Source organism: Oryctolagus cuniculus, chromosome 1 (assembly GCF_964237555.1).
Source record: "Oryctolagus cuniculus chromosome 1, mOryCun1.1, whole genome shotgun sequence".
Classification (NCBI taxonomy): domain Eukaryota; kingdom Metazoa; phylum Chordata; class Mammalia; order Lagomorpha; family Leporidae; genus Oryctolagus; species Oryctolagus cuniculus.
Genome location: NC_091432.1, coordinates 222,055,104 through 222,081,703, shown reverse-complemented (window position 1 = coordinate 222,081,703; position 26,600 = coordinate 222,055,104). Strand labels below are relative to the sequence as shown.

The window sequence follows — 26,600 nt, the reverse complement described above, 5'->3', positions numbered from 1 at the left end:
ACCAACTCTATACTAAGTAAAAATTTCAATAATTTGCACCCACACACGCACACAAAGTATAAAGTACTGTTTGAAAACAAGGTTTACAGTGAATTCTCATAGTACAAGTCATTAAGGACAGAGGTCCTACAGGGGGAGTAAATGTACAGTGACTCCTCTAAGTAAGTGAACACTTAATATCATGACTTTAACATAAAAGATAACATTAGTATCACCCAGCCTAATGGGATTGGAGTCCCATGACAAGTTTTTAGCTTTACCCTTCACAGTAAGTCCATGGGAATGTGTGCCAAACTGTACAGATCACCAGTCTGCATTGATTGAATGTTCTTTGTGTGAGTGGCATAATGTGCAGATCTAAAAAAAAAACAGCAGAAAAAGTATAAAACATTGGTATTCTAATCTTGCAAACGCACTCTGTGACACAGCATTTGGCACACAGTACTCAACAAATGTTTATTCAGTAAGTGCTTGAATTTGATATCCTATTTTAAGATCAACCCATATGCCAAACAGTGGAAGACATTACTTACCTAGAAATAGATGATTTTCCAATGATAAACAATTATAGAAATAGAAAATACTAAAGACAAAGTTTGCTTGAAGGTTAAGAAAGTTTAGATATACGTGGCTTAATAGTGTGCTGTGCACCCAATTAGGTGTGTTGAACTGGTATGTGACTTAGCTCCTCTAGATTCAAGTTTCCCTGAATATAAAATAAGAGGTCAAGACAGGTGATTGGGTAATATGGGTTCTTGAAATCTTAGAGAAATTTTTAATGGTTTATTGAAATTTTTGCATTTCCTCAATTGAACTAAAGTCCTATACTGTGTAGAAGTTTCCCTGGCACTGAAAAGACTCCTCTGGGGTTTGACTTCCATTGAAACATCTTTAAAGGAAATGTGTATTTCCCCTACATATAGAGTTTGGTGATGGGCAGGTTGCCTGAAAAGATATTTCACTGCAATTAGTTTTCTTTACTCCCTGACAGAGGGCTTCAGAGCCCAGAGGCAAATTCCACTAGGATAAAAATACTCTGCACTGTCAGTAGAAGATATTCTTATATAACGTGCACTGATTTCTCTTCCCCAATTTCAAGTACTCAGAGGATTGGAGGGGTTTGCTGACATCCCCAAGCAGGTCAATATGCATTAATGCTTTGCTCCCTTGTCTGTTAAAACCAGAACATTGCTGATATCAACTATTCTCTAGGTAAGTTGCTGAAGTGAATGCCAGGTCAAGGGCAAAGATTTTTTAAATCATTTTTATTTATGCATGTTCTATCTTCTAAAAACAAAAGAAAATAATGATAAACCCTTCATTAAAACAGTGGTTTACACCTGGAAGTAACTGTGTGTGTCCTCTTTCCTCCCAGGACATTTCACAAGGTCTAAAACCATTTTTGTTTGTTTCAACCAGGAAAATGCTGCTGGCATCTACTAGGTAGATGCCAAGGATATGACTAAACATTCTACCATGGATAAGATGCCCTTTCATTCCACCAAATAAATGATCAGACCCTAAATTCAGTGTCAAGAAAACCCATATTAAAATTTAAAGGATGTGTATTCTAACATAGCAGCTGTTTTATTTTCTGTTATTTTTTATTTTCTTTCATAAGTAAATATAAATTATAGTTATAATTATGATTTACATGTAACTTAGTATTCTCTTTTTATTAATGTCACATTCTAAACATTTCCGCACTTACATTTATGTTTTACTAGTCATCATTTTAATGGCTGGCTAAAAATCCATTGGGTTGATCTACTGCAATATACAGCACCATATTTGTGCTGTTTATCTTGTATGTTCTTTCCAAAACATTCCTTTAATTTAAGGATTTTTTTTATGATAAATATTCTGGGATGCAAATTATTGTGTCATCATTACTATTGTTTTGAATTCTTTGGGTTCCAAATTTAATATTAAAAATTTGAACATCTTTTAGGGAATTTGAGGAAGGTCCCATAAAAAAAATATAGATGGCAATGGCATAGCTCAAATTTAACTACTTATCTCTTGTGTATCTCACATAGTACAATTTGGAAGAACAAAATAAAAAATCTGCTATGATATACCTTTTTCTAATCTGAAGAAATATATTTATTTTTGAAAAAAAAAGAGAGAATAACTCCAGAGTGCTATACATAGCTCTTTAAATTTTTTTGAGATTATTTATTGATATGAAAGATAAAGTTATAGCAAGAGAGGAAGATACAGAGAGAGAGAGAGAGAGAGAGAGATCTTCCGTCTACTGTTCATTCGTCAAATGGCTGCAATGACTGGGGCTAGGCCAGGCCAAAGCCAGGATCCTGGAACTTCTTCTGGGTCTTCTATGTGAATGAGGGGCCAAACATTCAAGCCATCTTTGGCTGCTTTCCCAGGCATATTAACAGGGAGGTGGGTCAGAGTAGATCTATTAGAATAAAAACCGGTGCCCCTATGGAATGATGGCGTCTCAGGCAGTGGTTTTACCCTGTATGCCACAATGCTGGCCCTCTAATTTTTCAAAGAAACATGCATTTTAAACTGAAATGAAGATACAGGACTGAGTACGATGGTTCAATAGGCATTTCAAATATTGCCTTAGTTTTACTCCAAGTCACAAAGGAAGGAAAAATGGGAAATTACAATCACTCTGATATTCCACTTTGCAAACAAACAATTGTGCATTCTATAGAAAGAAATCACTTTGTCTCACCAATGGTTTGTTTCTCTCACAACAAATAATTTTTTATTATTCTAAATATTGCCAACCATCATGGCCTCTACTATCTAGATACACTAGTCCTAAGACAGGAACATGGTGAATTGTCCCTACACCATGATTTATACTGTTTTTGCTGTTAAGGGAAAAGTCAAATATTCATAAAATGCTTGAATATACATAGCTATTGAAGGATGTAGAAGCATTAAAAAGATAAACATAGCTAGCTAGTAAGAATATTGAGGATGAAGTAGAATAAAAGTAGAAATCAGGCTAGCCCTTGCATTCTTTTATTTGAAAGGCAGAAAGTGGCTGGCGCTGTGGCTCAATAGGCTAATCCTCCGCCTGCGGTGCCGCGCCAGCACACCGGATTCTAGTCCTGGTCAGAGCGCTGGATTCTGTCCTGGTTGCTCCTCTTCCAGTCCAGCTCTCTGCTGTGGCCAGGGAGTGCAGTGGAGGATGGCCCAAGTCCTTGGGCTCTGCACCCACATGAGAGACCAGGAAAAGCACCTGGCTCCTGGCTTTGGATCAGCGCGGTGCGCTGGCTGCAGCACGCCGGCCGCAGCGGCCATTGGAGGGTGAACCAACAGAAAAAGGAAGACCTTTCTCTCTGTCTCTGTCTCTCTGTCTCTCTCTCTCTCTCTCTCACTGTCCACTCCGCCTGTCAAAAAAAAAAAAAAGGCAGAAAGAATGAGAGAGAGAGAGAGAGAGATACATTAACATGGAACTCGATTGATTGAAAACAGAGGAGCTGGGGCTCAGAACAAGCACTCCAACGTGTGATGCAGACATCCAAAGGGAATCTTTTCTATCATGTTTAAGTCTTTGCATATTATGTAGGAGTTGATTATAGACACAGTGTAAGACAGATGGACTCTCAAATGGAGAGAAGTGAACAAAATTTGGAATGGGCATATACAAATCAAGCACAGTCTTCAAAGTTCAGCACAATATGTTCCCTTAGAGAGCCTTACCTGATCTTCCAGGTAGAAGGTATTCTCTCCCTCCTAAAACATAAAATGCCTCATTTACTACTTTTAAAATTTTATTCAAAATATTTTTGATGACAGGAAATGTATATCCTTGCCCTGTTATATATGGCACCTGAAACAATATATTAAAGGTAGTAGGTACCCATTAAATAGTTTTCCAAAGTGACAAATGGATGTATATTTAACAAATAGTATAATTAAAGGAAGGCCAGAAAAGCTGACCTGTCCAATATGCAGGGTATGTTTGCAGACATCTAATTTAGTTTGAAAGTTACTAATAATAAACCATTCTGATTCTTTTAATTTTCTGTGTCATGGACAAACTTGAAATCTGGGCAGCTTGGAACTTAGATAGAGACTAAACAGGGAACAAAAGAGGTTCCAAAAAGATTCAATAAATATGGGGGATGTTGAAGGATATGAATTGCATTAATTATCTATTGTTGTAAAGCATAATGTCTCAAAACATAGTGACCTAACACAATAACCATTATCTCACAGTGTCTAGTAAGTCAGGAATCAAAGGCGGTTTACTTAAGATTTTCTGGCACAAGGTCTCTTCCAGTGCCGTAAAAAAATACCAAACAAGGTTTCTGTCAATATGAGATTCTACTGGGGAAGGACCCTCATCTAAGGACACTCTCATGGCTGTTGGTTAAAAAAGAAAATGAATCTCTTGCCTTTTGAGCCTCTTCATAGGCAGAGAGATGGCTCCAAACTGATAACAAAAAGACTAGCAAGATGAAATATGTCTGCTTTATGTAATTTCATCTTGGAATGACATCTGATAATTGCTACTCTATTGTGCTTATTAAAAGCGAGTCAGTATCTGCAGCTTACAATAGAGGGGAGGCAACTGCACACGGACAGGAATACCCCACGTGAGTGAGCCAGTTTGAAGAATGTCTATAACAACAGTAAGCACAATACAATGAGAAAATTTATAAGTGAGATTGATCTAAAATTTAAGAAAAACTATGAAGGCAACTGGTGGAGAGGACCAATAGAAAAAAAAGACAGAAAAAAGGGAAATAAGAGAGCAAAGTAAAAGAAAAAATGGGGATATGGAATGCAAAACACAAATCTTTACCCACATACTGCCCATGTGTCTGTTTTCTGTTCCTATTGTTTCCCTAATGAGAGCAACACATTTCTCTGGAGAAATTGTCTTCACAGTCAACCCCCCAAGAGTAGCATGCACTGCCACGAAAGACACAAACTGTTGTTTATATTCTCCGTCACGACTGACTGTCTCATTGGGCCTGCAGCAACCTTTTAAAAAAGAAGCTTTGATCCTGTAGCCTAGGGAGGAACATACTGCAAAATTCTTGACCTTTTCCAGCGTTCCTAAGGGCCAAAAGTGTTTAGAGAAGTGAAAAATTCAATTTCTCTGCTTGACTTGTCATTCAGACCTAGAAAAGGATAGAGACAGATAGACCATTGCAAATACCCCCATAGTTTTTCTCTAAGTCCCAAAGTGAGGAAGAATCAGGAAACAGAAAACATCTTACTGTTTCATGCTGGACAGAATCATTCTATTTGGATGGGAATTGATATTCACAGCAAAAAGTAGTATTTTCCCCAACAGATAAGCTTTTAATTGCTTTAATATTGAACCACTGTAGGTCATCTATACCTCCTTTTATTTAACATTTTTAAACAGTTATATGTTTGCTGTAAAACAAAATGTAGACGATTCCAAAAACCTCCTTCTCATGTCAGAATTCTCCTACTATTAGATGACTTGCATAAGAAAGACCAAGCTAATTTGATGTCCATTCATAGTTTTGAATAAAACACTAAGAAATAAATAAATGTATATATCTTAGAGGCTGATGCTGGATTCTATTTCCTATCTTATAAGGTTATACCCAATATTTTAAAACTAAACATTGGCTAATCTATTTTGCAAATTCTTTTTCCTGTGTCTGAAATTTCTTCCCTACAACTTTTTCTGCCAGACTAGTTATCATTTTTCATTACGGATTACGTTAGCATTAATATCTTCCATAACACCTTTCTTGCCCACGTCCCATCTTGATCAGATTGAGTTTCTTAGATTATCTGTATTAGAAACTTGGGCATTTACAAACAAAATTTCTCATAGCACACTCCAATTGTGAACTCAGAATACTGCTGTGTTTTTTTAAGACTTATTTGTTTATTTATTTCAAAGGTAAAGATGCAGAGAAGCAGAAGCAAAGAAAAAGAAAGAGAGAGATAGAGAAAGAGAGAGAGAGAGAGATCTTCTATCTGCAGATTCACTCCCCAAACTGCTGCAACAGTTGGAGCTGGGCCGAACCAAAGCCAGGAGCCAGGAGCTTCTTCCGGGTCCCCCCCCGTGGGTGCAGGTTCCCAAGTACTTGGGCCATCTTCCACTGCTTTCTCAGGCCATAGCAGAGAGCTGGATGGGACTCAAACCATCGCCCATTTTGACATCTGTAATCACACATATATAAATAGGTAGGAAACTTTGTGCCTTCCTAGGTTCTCTTTGAAGCACTTTGGGTAATGCACTAGTAGTCATTGGCTAATAGGCAATTTAGAATAATGAAAATGCTCAGTGCTCTCCATCTGTTTAGAATGTCAGAGTGCCAGCCAGTGGGTATAGGAAAAAGTATCCTTTCATCTCCATAGAGCCAAAGTAGGTGTAAATGTGTCTAACTGTGAGCACTGTTGAAGGGGTTCTGTGCATAAATCTAACTTTATACTATAAATCTGAGATATGGGATAACCAAAACACAGGTGGAAAGAGAACAAGATAAAGGGTAATGCATGCACATCTTGGAAAAAACACTGAATTCAATAGATTCTTTTCTGTCAAAAGTGAGTAACTATAAAGCAATTACATGTCGTGATAAAAATAAACTTCAGGGTAAGAAAAGAATGCATTACTATTCAGAGGAAGATGATGCTTTTTAGAGTTTAGGGAAAAAACTTTGCCTGTTTTGTGCTGTTAATCACTTTGATATTAATGATAGTAGTTTTATAAGATATAATTCATGTATAAATATAATTTTCCTATACTATTTTAATAAGTACAAACATCTTAATTATATAGATATATTATGTGTATGTGTGCACTTAAATGTTCATATTTGTTTGTACACCTACAAGAATATTTCAAAAGGTTTGTTGAAAGGACATTGAAAGATAAGTTTATTTTGGTGCAAAAAATTATAAAAAATACAAGAGATCTTTAAAAAGTTCATAGAAAATGCATATCATATGAAAACTGGGCATGGAATTTAAAATATTTTTGCACCAAAATAAACTAATCTTTTTAATTTAATTTTTCCAGGAACATTTTAGAACATCCATATATATATTTATATGTATATGTATTTGTATATGTATATGTATATGTATGTGTATGTATATATATTTACCATATGTATGCTTATATGTACACATAAATGCATAGATACATTTATAACTGTATATTATTCTCATATGTATCTCATATAGGGATTTCCAAAAATTCATGGAAAATTCATATTATAAAACTAAGTGTGAATTTCAAAAGTTTTTGCACTAAATTTATCCTTTTACTCTGTTTTTCCATGAGTTTTGAAGTCTCCTCACCGGTTTGGCAGTCAGGCAGACAGAGAAACATAGGCATAGAAATGGGGAGAGAGACAATGGCAGAGACAGAGGCAGAAGACATCATTTTGAATTTGACTTTATGCCAGGTGATTTTGAAACTCTAAGAAAACTTGACCTTGATGTCAGAGAGACTGATACATATTGAAAGTCTAGCTTACTCACTCAGATTATTTTTTAATATTTATTATTATTATTTATTTGAGGGACAGAGTTACAGATAGAGAAAAGGAGAGAGAGAGAGAGAGAGAGAGAGAGAGAGAGAGAGAGAGATCTTCCATCCACTGGTTCACTCCCCAGTTAGCTGCAATGGTTGGAATTGGGCTGATATAAGTCTTAGAGCCAGGTGCTTCTTCCAGGTCTCCCACATGGATGCAGGGACACAAGCACTTGGTCCATCTTTCCACTGCTTTCCCAGGCTATAAGCAGAGATGAATAGAAAGATGAGCAACTGGGACAGGAACCTGTGCTCATATGGATTGCCAGTACCGTGGGCAGTTGCTTAGCCTACTATGCGGTGCCAGTCCCACTCAATCAGATTCTTAGTGCTATAAGAAATATCAACTAGGTAAATGTGTAGTTATAAATATCCTGATAGATAATCTATTCCTTCCTTTGTTATGATGGAATGAAGATGCAAAGAGAAAGAAAGTGAAAGGAGATACATGTAGAAAAGTTTACTCATGATTTTCAGGTCACAGTAGAAGAAACCTCAATTATTTCCTTTCTAAACATGGTCATATTATCCAATACTTAAGAATTTTAGTTTTGTAACAAGAATATCATATTTGTGTGCTGACTTTGCCATTTTCAAATTTTAATATACTGCATTAATGTGAACTAGTAAAGAAATCACTGTGGGTCCCCAGTTTTGTCTCTACTTGAAGGTTTGCTGTGGTGAATACTTAATCTCCATAAAACGTTATGAACAGATTGTGTCACATAAATACATGCTAAGTTAACCTTAGCTGTTATCTTCACTTTCTTATTATTGCTGTTACACTACTTGTCACAACTGTTACATATTAAATTATGTGTTTAAGACAGAAATGATTGAACAAATGGATCAATGATATTATGTGTTCTATGAGGTGACTTCTTGCAGTACTTTGTAAAGGTTTTTGCTATTGCACAGTGGTGTTATTTTTACACACTAGTAGCCTCATCAGAATGTCTGCTCCTTAGAGAGTAGCCTGTGTTTTCTCCTCCTCCTCCTTCCCCTCCTCCTCCCCTTTTTCTTCCTCCCTTCTTTCCTTCCTTCCTTTCTTTCTTTCTTTCTTTCTTTCTTTCTTTCTTTCTTTCTTTCTTTCTTTCTTTCTTTCTTTCTTTCTTTCTTTCTTTTATTATTTTTTTTTGACAGGCAGAGTGGACAGTGAGAGATAGAGAGAGACAGAGAGAAAGGTCTTCCTTTCTGTTGGTTCACCCCTCAATGGCCGCTGCGGCCAGTGCACCGCGCTGATCCAAAGCCAGGAGCCAGGTGCTTCTCCTGGTCTCCAATGCAGGTACAGCGCCCAAGCACTTGGGCCATCCTCCACTGACCTCCTGGGCCACAGCAGAGAGCTGGACTGGAAGAGGAGCAACCGGGACTAGAACCCAAGGTGCTGGCGCTGCAGGCGGAGGATTAGCCTATTGAGCCGTGGCGCCGGCCTGATTTCTTTATTTTACTTGAAATGCAGTTGCAGAGAGATTGAGAGAGAGAGAATGAGAGACAGAGATTCCATCCACTGGTTCACTCCAAAATGCCTGACACAGATGTGGCTGCACCAGGCTGAAATCAGGAGCATGGAACTCCATCTTGGTCTCCCACATGGGTGACATGGTCCCAAACAACTTGGGCCGTCCTCTGCTGCTCTTTCCAGGCACATTAATAGGGATCTGAATTGGAACCAGAACATCAGGATGTTGAACTGGTCTCCAGTTGGGATGCTAGATTACAGACAGTGGCTTTACCCACTATGCCACAACAACAACTGAATTTTCTTCTTTAATTGCTCCAGACCCAATTAAGGATATAGAAAATATTCTAGGGTGAGTTTGTTAGGAGTGACTTAATAATGTAACAGATAAAAATAAAATGGTTCTCATCATAATATCAGCAATAGAGCTCATTTGTTCATTTGAAACTTTGCAACTTTGCCTTTTTTTTTTTTTAGGAGATGCTTCTTTGTGGTGGACTTTCTTTTTTATTTTATTTATTTATTTGGCAGGCAGAGTTATACAGAAAGGGAGCAACAGAGAGAAAGGTCGTGCATCCACTGGCTGGGGAAATCTGAAGCCAGGAACCAGGAGCTTCTTCTGGTTCTCCCACTTGGGTGCCAGGGCCCAAGCACTTGGCCCATCTTCCACTGCTTTCACAGGCCGCAAGCAGAGAGCTAGTTAGGAAGAGGAGTAGCTGGGATGCAAAATGGTGCCTATATGGGATGCTGGCATCGTGGGTGGAGGCTTAGCCTATTACCACAGCACTAACCACTGAAATCTAAATTGTACATTTTGCTGTATCATCATCATCATCATTATCATCATCATCGTCACTATATTCATCACCATTTATTGAGTGATTATTATGTGGAAATACCAATCAGAATCATTAAATGATGACAACTGGGTCTTAGTAAAAATTATTACTCTATTAAAATTACCATTGGAGACTTTTTCTAAGAGTAATTATCAGTATTGAACTCAATTCTATAAATTGTTTATATTTCAAAATTTATAATCTTATATGACATCCTGTGTTGATTCTAATTCATTTTTACACTTACCTGTTTATTCAGCCATTCATTCATTCAGGACTCAAGAACAGTTATTACGTGGTAGGCTCTGTCCAAAAGCAGTGTTAAGGATCAATCCACCTTGCACACAGGTAAGCGAATTTCCAGGATGACGGTATGAGATTGGCTTTGCCAAGCCTTGCATATCTCACCCACATTTCTTACCCCACCTCTATCCATCCCACCCCCATCTTCTCATTTACCCATTTATGAATGGGAGGAAAAACAGAAGCCCAATAGCCCTGTTAATTCTCTTAGTGACAGAGCCAAGTTTTCTTGGCTCTGAAGGACTTGCCCTTCTGACTCAATACACCGTGTACCAAAGGTAATTAGGGCAACTTATTTAAAACTTACGATCTAATTAGTAGCTTTTAATGGTAGTTAATTACATGGAGAGCAAAAAGCAGTTACATTTTCAACCAAGCTTTTTCCCAGACTGAGACAGGAATAGGTATTTATTTAGAGTCATAAGGAGAGGGGACACTAGAGTTAACATCTAATTACACAGAATTGTTCCTGGTAATTATGAGCAATGTGATTTTATTTATCTGACAATTATAGGGACTTTGTGAAATCTTTGACCTGAGAGACTTGGAAAGGAGAAAGAGAAAGAATTAAATGCTGCATAGTGTCCAGGCGTATTTTAAAAAATATTACCCAAGTGATTACAAGTTAGAATCACCAGATAAGAAAAAGAGAAGTACTCTAATTTCTCCTAGATAGGAAACTTAAGGTATACTGAAATATGAAATACAAATAATGAAAAATTGAATTTACTAAGGAAAACTCTAATTCTAATGCCTATTTCACCAATGGTAGTTTAGCAGAAAGCTAATCACTCAGAGCCCTAATTTTCTAGAAATAATATTTACTCTGCCTCAAAGAGTCATGAACTCTTTTTTTCTTAACCCTTCAGTGGATGAAAGCTTCTCACAGAACCACACTTGAGAGGAAATGACATTCTTTTTGCCCCTAAAGAGTCTTCTGGGGCAGGCACCGTGGCTCACTAAGTAATCCTCCGCCTGTGGCGCCAGCATCCCGTATGGGCTCCAGGTTCTAGTCCCGGTTGCTCCTCTTCCAGTCCAGCTCTCTGCTGTAGCCCAGGAGATGTGGAGGATGTGGAGGATGGCCTAAGTGCTTGGGCCCCTGCACCTGTATAAGAGACCAAGAAGAAGCACTTGGCTCCTGGCTTTGGGCAGGCGCAGCACTGGCTGTGGTGGCCATTTTGGGGGTGAATCAACGGAAAGAAGACCTTTCTCTGTTTCTCTCTCACTGCCTATAACTCTACCTGTCAAAAATAAAAAAAAAAAAGAGTCTTCAAGTTTAGTAAGAGAGAAACATATACAAATAAATAATATTAATAGCATGATTTTAGGTTCCAGAGGTAATTTTCTGAGGTATATGAAAATTACTTAATATGGCCGGCGCCGCGGCTCACTAGGCTAATCCTCCGTCTAGCGGCACCGGCACACCGGGTTCTAGTCCCGGTCGGGGCACCGGATTCTATCCCGGTTGCCCCTCTCTGCTGTGGCCAGGGAGTGCAGTGGAGGATGGCCCAAGTGCTTGGGCCCTGCACCCCATGGGAGACCAGGAAAAGCACCTGGCTCCTGGCTCCTGCCATCGGATCAGTGCGGTGCGCCGGCCGCAGCGCGCCTCCGGGGCGGCCATTGGAGGGTGAACCAATGGCAAAAGGAAGACCTTTCTCTCTGTCTCTCTCACTGTCCACTCTGCCTGTCAAAAAAAAAATAAAAAAATAAATAAAAAAAAGAAAATTACTTAATATTATAACGAATTTGTAAAATATTAATGAGTAATTTTTACAGTAAAATTATGTAATTATAGCATTATTATAATTGAATTTTAAAATTATTAATTGATCACTTAGTATATGCTGAATACAACAGTTATCTACCTGACTATGAAAGGTACCACCTCTATTAAAACTTATGTAATGCAGGGACAGGTATTTAGAATAGCAATTAAGACACACATTAAGTTGGGCAAGTTCCAGATCAGACTGGTTGTATTCATCAGGATTTCTGGAGTCAATACTCAGCTCTAGCTCCTGCCTAGTTTCCTGCTAATGCAGAATCTGGGAGGTCACCATGATGACTCAGATAATTAAGTTTCTGCCACCTAGGTGGGAAACCCTTAATTCCTGGTTCCTTTGTTTAACCTGACCCAGCCCTAGCTATTGTGAGCATCTGGGAAGTTAACAAGTGGATGGTAGCTCTGTCTGCCAGCCTGTATCTCTAACTATCTCAATCTCTGTCTCTCTGTCTCTCAAATAAATGAAAAAATAAACAAAAACATTTAAATGCATTTTAATTGAAACGTGAGGTGTGCTTTTGATAAGTTCAGTCTCCAAGAATGATGTATAGTTCTCTCCACTCTCTAGTGTACATTCTAAAAGGCAGCCAATAATCTTCTTTGTATCAACTGGGCATAGGAGTTAAACAGATCTACAGTCAAATTTGCATCCTCTTATCCGTTTTTTAGTGGGAGACTCAGGTTCCTCATCTGACAAATGTGGCAAAGCACTGTTATCTTTTGGATAGACCATATCCCCCAGCATATTGCACACCCTCCCTAAGTGTTTTGATCAGATATAGTCATTGCTAATGAAATATCAGCATCCATGTTTGAAATTCTGTCTGTAGGCAACATGATTATTGACAAAGTGTTGGTTTCTAGACTCAAAACAACCTGATTCTCTCAACTACTTAGGCTCTCATCTGTTGCCTTTCAACAGCTCCATTTCTCTACCTTGGGTTTATACAATTTTATCACTAAAATACATATTTGACTCTTTGCTCTGGCACTTCTGGTTTTCTTTGAATGTAACATGGAATATTGGTTTTTAGAGATAAATGCAGCTTAGTGTACAAAAATAGCATAAAAGCAAGAAATGGTTCCAAATTGAGAATCACATGATTTGCCTTCATATCCCAGTTTGCCCACAGTGTGTGTGACAGTAGATGAATCACTGCTCCATGCTTCTATTACTGCATTCTGAAATAGGGTACTGGCAGGAGGGAACAGAGCTCCAAAGTCCTTTTCATTACTGATAATCGATAGTTCTAAAAATGTTTTAGTTTCACTATGTCCTCAATACCACACTCTCTCCCTAGAGAACATGAAAGAGAGTCGCCTTCTTCTACTCATCCCACAGTAGTATTTATCCTAAAAGGAAAGATATTGGAAATACTTTGTAAGAGAGTAGACAAATGACTGTATATTGTACTTTTCACAACTTAAAAATGTTTTATTAGTTTTGGCTCAGCTATAAGATAAAAAGAGCCAGAAATATGGCAGAAAGTTCCTTTGTATCTTCCATCATGCTGTGGAGTTGGGGACACTCAGTCATGGCTTAATGTCTCCATATTCAACTTCCTCGATATTGATTACTAATCTTGGGAAGAGAGTCTTAGAAAGACCCTCTGTCATCAAGAACAAAGGATGAAAAGTATACATAGAAGGTCTCATTTCAGTTGTTACTTCATATTCATAATCTGAATTTCTTTCTTTTTTTACTTTTTAAGTGAAAACTCATGATTGGGGAAAAGAAATCCCTGCTGGCAAGTGATTGTTCATAGTGATTCTGTATATACTGAGGAGAGAATGGGTGTTGGGGCAGTAAATGAGTACGCTGGTTGACTGTAGGCCTGGTTTGGCCATAAATCACTGAATAATCTCAAGCAAGCTGCTTAACCTTTGACTCCAGTGAACTGGCTTTGTCCTGGCAGGGCACTGTTCCAATACAAATTTCAATTTATGTTCCCAAATGAAGTTTATTCTTCTTGGAATAATTCAAAGTGCTAGTTGTAACTAACTACCCATCCTTCAATTCCCTTTTTCCTGCTTCCTTTTTTCCATTGTTTCATTTATTCAAAATAAATTCATTAGCTATATTTCATGAGTTTATGACTTTTCTAGATAATAGATCTCAATAGTCAAAATAGACCAAAAAGCTATGGCTATAATAGAGTTTATTTTCCATTTCATTAATTGCTTGCAGTCAAAACAACTATTAAAAACAGCAAATAAATAAAATATATGCTTTAAAAGGTAATAGGAGCTATGAGGAAAACTTGAGCTAGAAAAGGGTGTCAGGAGTGTTGGAAACACCGTAATTCTAAGTGGATGGTTAGAGAAAGGCTCAACGGAGTGAATCAGGACCCTAAGGAGGTAAGTAAGACATAATGAATCTGGGAGAAGAAAGAACAAGTGTACATTGTGAGACAGGACGTGTCCTGTGGACTTGATGGTAGCAAGCAGGGCAGATGTATTGCTTTAACAGAGGGGGCTGCAGATTATGTCAAAGGAGAAGCTAACAGCCAGATTACGCATGGAATTTTTACATTTTTGGCTTTTCTTTGGATCATAAAAGGAAGTCCTTGGTGGGCTTCAGAAAGGGGTGTTGCATGATCTGACGTTAATAGGTTCACTCAAGCTGCCATAAATTGCAGAGACCATTCTAGGGGCTACTAAATTTGAGACAATGATGAGATAGACCAGGGTGGTAGAACTGGAGATGATGTTGATCAGATTTTTTATATATTCAGAAGATTTTTTCCTGAGATGTTAACCACAGACTTCAACTCTTTAGAGTCACTGAGTTATACAACATGATAGAAACCAGACAGTACTACGGAGATGAAACTTAACAGTAAATGCCCCCTCTTAGTAGAAGAGGTTTGTCTACAGATTGTGACATTTAGTCTTCCATTAACCTATAATGTCATCTTTTGTTCTACAGTGATTTATTTCAATAGCTTATCATGATGCAGACATGTCAATAGAATTATAGCATAATAGTAAAAAACATATAAACTAAATTATATAATGAGATATTATAATAGTGAGATATAAACTGCTTAGGACCTAGGTTATGTTAGGTTTTCTCCACTGTTTAATAAAACATATGTGTTATCTTCAGATTTACCTTCACCCTAAAACATAATTTGTTTCCAGTAACAGTTTTACCATGTCCCATCTTGACTATTGTCACATGTGGTGCCCTTTTTCTATGACAACTATTCTGTTAGAGATGCCTAAGTTTAAGCCACAGAGTGTCCAATGAGAAAAACTGTGAAGGAACTGCGTAGAGTAGATCAGAAACATCTCTGTGAATAAAATTCCAGTGAGGCTTCAATCCAAGATTTGAGGACCTTCACATGTCTATATTAAAGAAGGAGGAAGCATACTTCAAATCTTTGACAAGCTGGAATGCACACAGTACTTGCTTTGTTTAACAAATACTCAATAAAGTATTGGAACTTGGGAGCATTCATGGTACATTTAAAACTCAAAAAGTTTTAATCTGCATCACTCATGTTTAATCCACAGAAATAATTCCAAAATCCCAGAATGTTAGGTACCGTGGGGTAGATCTCTTTGATACGTGTTTTACAAGGACTTTCTCCATAACATTGGCTTAGGTGCAACCTTAAATTGGGTTAGAACATAAGCCATCTAGGCAGTCCTTCCCAACCATGGTCAAAGAAATTGATCCAGAGGCAGGTTTATCTTAGCATGTTCACAAAGTTAGTAAGTGGCAATGTTAGGATCTGATGCAGTGATTCTAATCTCTACATTATTCCTTCCTTTTCATACTGTGCTAATTATCACTTTTTTTTTTTTTTTTTTTTTTTGGACAGGCAGAATCGACAGTGAGAGAGAGAGACAGAGAGGAAGGTCTTCCTTTTGCCGTTGGTTCACCCTCCACTGGCCGCTGTGGCCAGCGCGCTGTGGCCGGGCACACCGCGCCGATCCGAAGGCAGGAGCCAGGTGCTTATCCTGGTCTCCCATGTGGTACAGGGCCCAAGCACTTGGGCCATCCTCCACTGCACTTCCTGGCCACAACAGAGAGCTGGCCTGGAAGAGGGGCAACAGGGACAGAATCCAGCGCCCCGACTGGGACTAGAACCTGGTGTGCTGGTGCCGCAAGGCGGAGGATTAGCCTAGTGAGCCGCGGTGCTGGCTGCTAATTATCACTGTTAACAATCCAGTGGTCATCAAAAGGAGTCCCAATTGGAAATAATTATTCCCTGTCCTCATTATAATATACTCATATATAAGAAAAGTATTGCATTTGTGCCACAAATCCTAACAAGTGAATGCTGATACTGAAAGTTCCATTTTTGTCTCTATAAAACACATGGGGAATCAAGATAGTTAAAAATCATCAACTCATTTCCCCAGGATATTTCTCTGTTGGAATGAACAAGGCTCTTTCTAAGCAACTGGCTCTATATTTAGACTAGTGGTAAACATATTTTGACCTTATTTTTTCCTAATAACTCTACTACTGTTAGAGAGTTTTCTGATTGTCATGGATATTTTTTCAATTAACGTTTCAAATAGGCTGAGTCAGGCGATATACATGTACATGTTCACATACATGTACACACATGCAACCAGGCACATGAATAGATATATATATCTGATTATGTTCATACATGCATGTTCTGGTTACCCTGAGTTTTTTGTAAAGTTTTTGAAATGCTTTTGAAATTTATTTTATTAATTTTAATATCAGACAGAAAAGCAGTGAGACAAACAGATAGAGATATTCCATTCACTGGTTCCCTCCTCAAATAATTCCAACAGTCAGGACTGGATCAGGCTGAAGGCAGGAAGTGGGAAGTCAATCTGAGTGCCCCATATGGGTGATAGGGATGCAATGACTTGAGTCACAACCCATTGCCCCCCAGGATGCACTTAATAGGATGCTAAAATCAGGAGTAGATCCCAAACCTAAGATCAGGCATTTTGATACGGGATGTGGGCTTCCCAAGAGGCATTTTAACTGCTATACCAAGTGCCTGCTCATATGCTGCCAAATTTCCACATCTCACTATGATAGATCCAAGAAACCCAGTTAGCTACCCTGAGTTTGTGGAAATATTTGGAGTGCAAGAAAACCATTCCGAAAAAAGATCTATAGATTTTAATGCACCACAATTTATAGTACCATATTAGTAATATTATACTATTATTCAAATCTCCTTAAAGTTTACAAAAAATTCATATTAATTTTGTCTTATATTAATTAAACTATTTTGAAGTTAGTTAAGGAGGGATGTTTTATGTTTCCCAGATGGTGAAATTGAGAATTATAAAACAAACCAGTTTACCCAACTTTAAGCATTGTTGGGCCAAACCAAGAGTAGGTTCTTCACTTTCCAATGCTTTATATATATTCTGGTCACTATGTGTATGCCAATGTGGTACTGGGGCACACAAAATATGGACAAAATATGGCAAAACATTATCAACCTACTTCTGGGGGGAACATATAAAAAGGACAGTCTATGAGACCTATGTGTTATATTACTAAAATGGAAGACCCAACAGTGTTAATCTGGTAATCCCAAATTTAACTATAGTGTTGATACCACAACAATTAAAATCCAGCAAAAACTGACAAACAGATTTTAAAATTGACACTAAAAACTCAAGGGTAGCTAAAATAATTCTGGAAATTATAAACAAATGTCCTGATTTAAGACATGTTCTTAAATTACAGTGAATGAAAAAGTGTATCATTCACACAAGGCTAGAGAGATTTGAATGGAATAGAGATGTACTTAACAAAACTAACTGGTTTTCACACTACTGCTAAAGCATTGAGATCATGAAATTAAGGTATGTGCAACAAATTTCAGGGCAATGGATACTCTTATGGAATAAAGTAAGTCTTGATGCTGACTTGAAATTATATATAGAAAAATAGAACACCTGTAAATGATCATAGGCCTAAACATAAAATTAAATTATAAGTCTACAAGAAAATCTACCCAAACTTACAGTTGTCAAAAATAATGAAAAATTGGTGAGTCGGATTTCATCAAAATTAAAAATATACCATTAAGAAAATTAAAAGTTGATATGCATACTGATAAAAGATTGATATCTAGAATATGAGTATATAGGGAGCTTTTATAATTTAATAATGTTAAAACCTATTTAAATTTTTGAAAATAGCTTACTTGCAAATTCTCTTAAAAAGCAAATATATAAATTTCCAGTAAGCATACAAAAGGATTTTGGACCTCAGTAGTAAATATGTAAATGGGCATAGAAAAACAGTTAGATACTGCCAGTATCTCAGTAAAGGCCTGACCATGTAAAACATCCTTAAATATATGGTGTTCCTGTAAATGTATGCATTGCTAGTATGAATGCAAAAGGTTATTTCCATTTTTAAAAATAATTTGACAGCTTTTATATACTAAACACACATATACCACATAATGAAACCATTCCACTTTTAGGTATTTATCTGACAAAAGTTAAAACATATGTCTCCATAAAAATTTGATACACATATTTATAGCTTCTTAATTTCTAGTAATGCAAGACTGGAAATAATCCACAGTTCTATCAGTAGATGAATATAGATACACATATTTTAGCATCTTCTTCTAATGGAATTCTCCTTAGCATGACACATTTTGAGTTTCATCCATGTTGTTGCATATTCTTTTATTTTATTTTTTTGCTAAGTAAAATAAACCTGACATGAAAGACTATAAACCATAGGATACATTGTAGAAAAGTCAAATTACTGTGACAAAGAGCAGGTTGGACATTACTGGTGCTGCAGCTGAAGAAAGGGACACAAGGAACATTTAGGGGAATCAAATGCAAATTCTACTTGTTGGTGATTATGTTGATGAATATATGAATATAAATTTAGTAAGACTTGTCAAAACTCAGAGAATTGTAGGCTTAAGAAGATACCTCTGGCCGGCGCTGAGGTCACTAGGCTAATCCTCCGTCTAGTGGCGCCGGCACACAGGGTTCTAGTCCCGGTCGGGGCGCCGGATTCTGTCCCGGTTGCCCCTCTTCCAGGCCAGCTCTCTGCTGTGGCCTGGGAGTGCAGTGGAGGATGGTCCAAATGCTTGGGCCCTGCACCCCATGGGAGACCAGGATAAGTACCTGGATCCTGCCATCGGATCAGCGCAGTGTGCTGGCCGCAGCGCGCCGGCTGCGGCGGCCATTGGAGGGTAAACCAACGGCAAAGGAAGACCTTTCTCCCTGTCTCTCTCTCTCACTGTCCACTCTGCCTGTCAAAAAAAAAAAAAAGATACCTCTGATTATAAGTCAGTCAGTCTTCAATAGTATTAAATGGAAAATATCTAAACAGGATTGATTGCATTTATTCCCCTCGTACGATTTGCTCTTCTGTTTCTTCTCACTGCATCACTACCCCATAACTTCTGACCATAATGCTAAGTGCCTCATTTTCTTACCTCTTCCAGAACATCATTCAAATGTCATATTTTCAGTGAAATCTTCTCTGAAAGCTCTATTCAAAAGGCCCACCTCCCTTCTGAACCCCAAATATCTTAGTCTCTTTCTTTATTTTACTTTTCTCCATAGCCCTTATCATTCAGCAGGCTGAATGTTTTATATATTTACTTATTGGCCTACTACTCCAAAATTTTACAGCCACAATAGCAGGGATGTGTTTTATTCACTATTGTAATCCCAGTTTCGAGAACAATAAGTAGCAGAAAGTCGGTGCTCAGTAAATATTTTTGAATAAGTGTTGGAATGGTAGTAGTTTTTTTCTCTTACATTACTCAATTTTTTACTGAATTTACTGCATTGTCTATCCATATAAAATACTACAAAACATATCATAATAAAATATTCTGGGGGCACTTTCCAGGAAGCTGGTTTTAGAAGTAAAGGTAAGATGATGGGGTGATAGTGGGACTGATGTCATTATGGGACTAAACCAAACTGCAAGGAAATTAATATATTACAATAAGATAGGAACTCCCTGCAAAGAGGTTCTTAGAGAAAGTCTCCATGTGCAACACATTTTGTATAAAACGAATATGGAATTTTATGCTTAGCGGGAACTCTGACCACAGAAATTCTGATAAGCACAACGTGAACACATGAGACATCCACTTTAGTAAAAGCTTACTGTTCCTTCATTTTTCCCTCCAGAAATTATTTACAGATTTTTTTTTTTGGACAGGTAGAGTTATAGACAGTGAGAGAGAGAGACAGAAAGAGAAAGGTCTTCCTTCCGTTGGTTCACTCCCCAAATGGCCGCCACGGATGGCGCTGCGCTGATCCGAAGCCAGGATCCAGGTGCTTCCTCCTGGTCTCCCATGTGGGTGCAGGGGCCCAAGCACCTGGGCCATTTTCCACTGTCTCCCTAGGCCACAGCAGAGAGCAGGGCTGAAAGAGGAGCTACTGGGACTAGAACCCAGAACCCATATGGGATGCCAGAGCTGCAAATGGAAGATTAACTAAGTGAGCCACGGCGCCAGCCCCCTGATTTTCAGATTTTTGATCTTATAAATATGACCCAGTCCTTGTAAGGTAGGGTAGAGACACACACAGAGAGAAGGACAGGATGTGAGGAGTGAGAGAGTGAGCGAGAGAAAGAGCAAGAGAGAACCCTTACACCCACTGACCAGTAGTCAATCAATTCTGTTTGTATGTCATCTTCTTGGGAATAACCTAAACAGAATGAAAATGAAGAAACTAAAGATAAAAATAAAGAAGTCTGAGTGCTTCTCTTCTCTATATAACTCTAGAGGTAGTGAGGAAGAAAATAATTTTCTTTAAGTAATTTTTCAAAAAGTTCCTGCAGACCCTCAATTACTCAAAAAGCTGTGTCTTAAACCTGGTAGTAACCAATTAAGCAGCAGTCTGGAGATGGATGAAATGACTTTAGTGTCATCAAGATGGGTGGCCATCCTTACATGATCACACGTTGCTGTGGACTGAGTTGCTGCCGTTTTTTATGGTTCAGTACCACAAAGCAATTAGCAGTGAATAAGTGAGCTTTCCCAATCTTTACCAGAAATGGTGGCTGTTTATCATTGTGTCAGACTCTTGGCAGATTCGAGAAATCTAAATTTAACAGGTGACTGCTTCCTCCATGGATGATTGCAGAGAATGGATCTTCAGGATATCTACTCCCAGTCTGGTGATCTGGACCAATGGAACAAACTGCTGAAAAGAAAGGGAATGAATGAGGCTCCCCGGAGAATCCATCATGCACAAGGACTTCTATACAACTCTTGAGCTCCTGCATAATGACTTTTTTCAATTGATTTCAGCAGATTTTGATGACTGGTTCCAATTTAGGATGTGGTGGGAAAAAATAGATGATAGATAGAATGGAAGAAAATCAGAGATGGATATTACTTGCATATTTATGTATGCTTAAACTAGCCTATATCTGTCATTACCTTTTGTATTATTGCATCATTAGTAACTGTCTTCTTGAACTACATTGAAATAACCTTTTTATAAAACTACTTGAAGCCAAAATTGAGCCAATGAAAGCACGCTAGTCACCAGGGGGGCCAGTGTTGGGGCACCACAAGTAAAGCCTCCATCTGAGACTCCAGCATCCCAAACAAATGCCAGTTTGTGTCTCAGTTGCTCCACTTCTGAACCAGCTCCTTGTTCATGGTCTCAGAAAAATCATCCAACAACAGCTGAAGCATTTGGGCCCCTGCTATCCACATGGGAGATCCAGATGAAACTTCTGGCTTTAGTCTGGCCCAGCCAAGGCCATTGCAACCATCTGGGAAGTTAACCCGTTGAAGGAAGTATCTCTCTTCTCTCTCACTCACTCAGTCTCTCCCTCTCTCTGTATAACTATGAATTTCAAATAAATAAATATTTTTTAAAAAGTCTCAGTTCAGTTGAATAAATTGGTTCTTATGATTCTAAATATGCATTGATACTCCAAAAAAAAAAAAAAACTATTTTATTGTGTCATACAATTTTGGGCACAGGGTAGCGAATGTTACCTGGAACATTTGTTTATCTATGATGCTTAAATAGTAAAGATGGGGTTGCTGTGGAAGTCTATGTCCATTGACATGGGAGAGAAAAATTCCCAGAAAATCTGAGTAAGCATTCCTCACAAACAGAAGAGACTATGTCTTAGGAAAGAGGACCTAATTTTGCATCTTTGCATCAGAAAATGTCTAATTTTGACTCCAAAAGAAATTATATGAGCAACATTACTATTCTCATTTATAAATTAGAAAAATAAGCTAAAATGAAATTATATATCTGAGCTAAATATATTCAAAAAAGAACGGATGAAGCTACCATTAAACTTAGGCATCAAATTCTAAACTTTGATATGCAATATGCAATAGCGTCTCTCAATGTTTGTCTGATGCAAACTTGTTCTTTGGGAATCTTAAAATGAAAGGCAAAGTGTGATTGCTTAAGCAATAAATTATATAATTTCAAGATTTGAATATACCCGAAGGTAAACATAATGCACTATTCCTACACAATGGACTATTATTCAGCTATCAACCAGGATTTAAGTACTAACTTCCTACTACATGAATGAATTTTGGAAACATGCTTTATGAAGGGAGCCATGCACAAAGGACCACGTATTTTATGATTCCATTAATATTCAGCATCCAAAAGAAACACACGTATAGAAACAGAAAGCAGATTCATAGTGGTCAGGGAATTTAAGGAGGTAAAAACAGTGTCTTCTAATGGGAATGAGACTGTTTTAAGGATGAAAAAAATATTCTAGAATGACATAATATTAACTGTTACACAATTTTGTGAATATATATCACTGAATTACACATTTTAAAATTGTGAAGTTATCATATGTAAATTCCATCTCAATTTATGGAAAAAGGAATACAGTCAGGACTGAGGGAGGATAAAAGAAAATAAAAATAAAAATAAAAACTGCCAGTTACTACCAATGAACTTACAATATTTCAGTATACTATCTCACTTAATTCTTAGGCTGACACTAAAAACTAGGTCCTTTATTTATTTATTTGTTTATTTTTTGACAGGCAAAGTGGACAGTGAGAGAGAAAGCGAGAGAGAAAGGTCTTCCTTTACCGTTGGTTCACCCCACAATGGCCGCTGCTGCTGGTGTGCTGAGGCTGGCGCACCACGCTGATCCAAAGCCAGAAAGGTGCCTCTCTTGGTCTCCCATGCAGGTGCAGGGCCCAAGTGCTTGGGCCATCCTCCACTGCACTCCTGGGCCACAGCAGAGAACTTGACTGGAAGAGGAGCAACAGGGACAGAATCCGGCGCCCCCACTGGGACTAGAACTGGGGTGCCCGTGCCACAGGCAGAGGATTAGCCTATTGAGCCGCAGCGCCAGCCAAAAATAGGTCCTTTATAATCATCTTCTTTCACAGGCACACAATATGAAGCATAAAGAGCTGAAATGACTTGACCCAATGTCATCTGATGAGTGGTAGTGGCAGGAAACAAGCCAGTTCTGTCAGACTAGAAAGTTAGCAAGCCAGTCTGCAGCTACATGCATAGCATCACACTCTGCATTCCCTTGCTGACCTGAAAATAAGAAGGAAGAAAAATAAAAAATAAAATAAATGATCCTGTTAAATATTTAATGCCTCTTGTTTTAATAGTTTCCATATGGCTAGAAATGGAACATTTCTCAGGTAAGCCACACTCTACAGGTTAGGCAGATAGTAATGCATACTTATAAGCAGAATGAAAGGGAGAAGAGATTGATATAGTTGATGTCTCCAAATGAGGTATAACTGTCATATCTCAGATAGGCTTCACTTGGTGAGTGTGTTTCTCAGAATGCCAAGGTGTGTTAGGATACACTCAGGGATTGCATAAACTCAAACTCAAACACAAATTTGCTTGATTAATTCATAAAAATTTACATTTTTTGGAAATGTTTTAGTTTTCAACAATTATGTTAAGGTTTGACCATTCCAGAGACTATTCATAAGAACTTTATAGAGTAAGAAGTTTTATTCACTCCCTTTGTAGATAATAACCTTGACTTTAATGATTATTGAGCATTTAACTATATTATTGGCAATTTTCTACATGTCTTACATATATACCTTCTCAACAATTGAATGGTCCTGTGATATTTAGAAAGTGGAAACTTGTGTGGCCGGCACTGTGGTGCTGCGGGTTAAAGCCTTAGCCTGAAGTGCCAGCATCCCATATGGGCACTGGTTCTAGTCCTGGCAGCTCTTCTTCCGATACAGCTCTCTGCTATGGCCTGGGAAAGCAGTAGAAAATGGCCCAAGTCTTTGGACCCCTGTACCCAAGTGGGAGACCCAGAAGAAGCTCCTGGCTTCTGGCTTTGGATCAGCGCAGCTCCAGCCCTTGTGGTCATCTGGGGAGTGAACCAGCAGATAGAAGACCTCTCTCTCTCTCTCTACCTCACTCTGTAACTCTGTCTTTCAAATAAATAAAAATAAAAATAAAAGTGAAAACTCATTAAAACATGTTCAAATTTACATTGCTCATAGGTATTGAGGCTGGGATTTAATGGTTTGAATTTTAACAAAGTTAACTCACCTTTATAACATAGGACTATCACCAAAATCAGGAAAATGAACATAATCAACACAGCAGGAGGACCATCATGCCAGCCATGTCCTGATCCCTCTTCCCACTACTCCAAAGTAACCACTGTTCTTCACCTCTATTACCATCAATGTTTTGCATATTTTCAAACTTTACATAAATAGTTATCATGAATTAACAACGGTTTATATATGGGTTCTTTGTTCAGGTTATTTTTATTTCGATTCTTCTATATTCTTGGGTGGAGCAAAGTGTGTTCATGCAACTAGTTAGCACCCTATTGTTTGAGTACTTGATACTTTATTCCTTTTACTATTGAGAGATATTTTGTTGTGTTGAGATTTAAAATATTTCTACCGCTATAAATATCCTGCCATGCATCTTTTGCTTTTGCATCAAGTTGCAATAAAATACACATTTTAGTTGGTTATTCCTACTAGCAGAATTCCTGGGTCATGGGGTATATAAATATATAAATGATCAGCTTTAGCAAACAGTGTTAAGCAGTTTTTCCAAAAAAATTGATACAATATACTTCCTTATCAGCAATATAGGGAATTTCTATTACTCTATATCTTTGCTAATATTTGACATTCGATGCTATTTTTATTGTGCTCTACTGAAGTGTGTGTAGTGATACCACTTTTTGGTTTGAATATGTATTTCCTGAATAACTAATGAGATTGAACACATTCTGCTCTTGAGATATCTCTTTAAATGTTCCATCATCTACCTAATAACCTCTCCGTATCTTTCTTCTTTATATGTAGGATATGCTTATTCAGCTATTTAAACATATAATATTTTGCATTACACATTTTATTCTTTGGAGTTATATTTCAATTTGAAAATAATCTATTAACAACATAGTCTTATAGCAGTGATTATGTTTAGCCACTGGGCTCACATTTGTAGAGCAATTTGGCTTTATTATATTTTTCTTTTTTGTTCTGATGTCTCCTAAAAATATTTGGCAAACAGAATGTACCATTATTTTTGTTCTCAAGATGAAGAAGGCTGGTGCTGCGGCTCACTAGGCCAATCTTCCGACTGTGGCACCGGCACCTCGGGTTCTAGTCCTGGTCGGGGCGCCGGATTCTGTCCTGGTTGTTCCTCTTCCAGTCCAGCTCTCTGCTGTGGCCCAAGATGGCAGTGGAGGATGGCCCAGGTCCTTGGGCCCTGCACCGACATGGGAGACCAAGAGGAAGCACCTGGCTCCTGGCTTCGGATTGGCACAGCGCGCTGGCCATAGCAGCCACTTGGGGGGTGAACCAACGGCAAAAGGAAGACCTTCTCTCTGTCTCTCTCTCTCTCACTGTCTAACTCTGCCTGTCCAAATAAATAAATAAATAAATAAAAATAAAGATGAAGAAAACAAAACAATGAGGTTAATTCTGAGCACGAGTGAAGTGGTGGTATTGGTACAATAAACCATATTTTTCACCGTCTATACATACATACATCCATACCTAAAGCAATTGATTTCCTTGCTAAGTTCCTGGGGATGTTATTACCTCTCTGAGACATCCCCCTTACTATTTAAATGAGATTAAAGCTCACCTTATCCTCCATCTTCTCCAAGAAGTATTTTCTGACCTCTCCTTTTATCCTCCAGAAGTCAGTGACACTATTTGCTTATATCACATTTTTATTTCACTTTTTATTTAGTTTCCAAAAATGAACACTCTATGTCTGCAAGCAGACTTTCACAACAGAACTTGATTTGTTTCATCTATGCCTGTGATTCAAACAACAACGATCACTTCATTTAAACAAATGATGGAATGAAACAGTCACCTTTGCTGCTGAGATAAACATCAACTTGATCTGGATTCACTGGCTCTGAGGATAAAATGGTGGAAGATCCCATCAGATTTGTTGTAGGAGGCTTGCAGCCTGATTGCATCGAGCACTCATCACTACATAATCTTGGATACATCACTCATCCTCCCGGTACAGTAGTTCCCTCATCTACATAGTGGATGAAATAATGCACACCTGCTTATACCTCAAGGTGAATGTGGAAGTTAAATGAATTCTTATGCATTGAACACCTTGACAAGTTGGCCAGGAACTAAACATACTAGAAAGTATTATTGTGCCAGCAAAGGATTTACTAATAGCTTCTTTCCTTATTATCTTATTAGGTTACAAGAACACTGAAGGATCAAAACT

The 26,600-nt window shown here is 37.9% G+C and overlaps 1 pseudogene; it reads right to left on the bottom strand.

The window, feature by feature from the left end:
- The window catches only part of LOC103352044 (RNA-binding protein PNO1-like), a 76,568-nt pseudogene extending 50,237 nt beyond the window's left edge, over window positions 1-26,331 (bottom strand).
- Window positions 26,332-26,600: the final 269 nt, after the last annotated feature.